The sequence below is a fragment of the Apis dorsata genome, unplaced genomic scaffold (assembly GCF_000469605.1).
Source record: "Apis dorsata unplaced genomic scaffold, Apis dorsata 1.3 scaffold_52, whole genome shotgun sequence".
In the NCBI taxonomy this organism is placed as follows: Eukaryota; Metazoa; Arthropoda; class Insecta; order Hymenoptera; family Apidae; genus Apis; species Apis dorsata.
Genome location: NW_006263353.1, coordinates 2215846 through 2216506, shown reverse-complemented (window position 1 = coordinate 2216506; position 661 = coordinate 2215846). Strand labels below are relative to the sequence as shown.

At 29.7% G+C, this 661-nt stretch overlaps 1 protein-coding gene and 1 long non-coding RNA gene across 4 annotated transcripts in view; both read right to left on the bottom strand.

Moving 5' to 3' along the window:
* The window catches only part of LOC102674422 (RING finger protein 44), a 34268-nt gene that overhangs the window by 9642 nt on the left and 23965 nt on the right, over positions 1 to 661 (bottom strand). The window lies entirely within an intron of this gene.
* LOC102675120 overlaps positions 1 to 661 on the bottom strand; it is a 3081-nt gene that overhangs the window by 1662 nt on the left and 758 nt on the right. The gene's annotated exons all lie outside the window — the stretch shown is intronic.

Sequence of the window (661 nt, the reverse complement as noted above, 5' to 3'; positions counted from 1 at the left end):
CTCTCTCTCTCTCTCTCTCTCTCTCTCTCTCTCTCTCTCTTTCTCTGCTTTTGTACAGGCTACGGCACCGAACAGTGGAAGGAAAAAAAATATCCCTGGCGACTGGAAATAAAACTCCGATTGTAGCGAATTTCTGATCTGGACAAGGATATAATATACCATTCCTTATGGAAACTGGTATCCTAAAAAGGAAAAGGAAAAGATATCGATGGAATTCAAAGTCTTTCTAAATAACAATTTTAATATTATTCTTTCTTCCTTTCTTTTTTTTTTTTTTTTTTTTTTATCAAAATTGTTGAACGAAGAAAATAATTTATTTTAACCTTCATCGTCTTCTCGTCTTCGATTACAGGGTACGGATTTAATTAATTTTGGAATTTTTAAGTATTTTTTAAGAATGGAAGATTCTCGAAGTATCGAAGTTACTTATTCGGACGTTTCGTCAATTATCGATTTGAACTAGGTTATAAATTAAATTATAAATTTTGAAATATCGAATATTCTGAGAAAAGATTCCACAGAAGAATCTGGAGATTTTTTGAATAAAGTTTAGGTGATTTCATTTTCGAAATTCAATGTTTGAATTAAAAGAAGATAATTAATTTTCACCAATTTTCGAACCGAACAAATTCCCTTCTTCTCATAAAATTTAATATTTTAT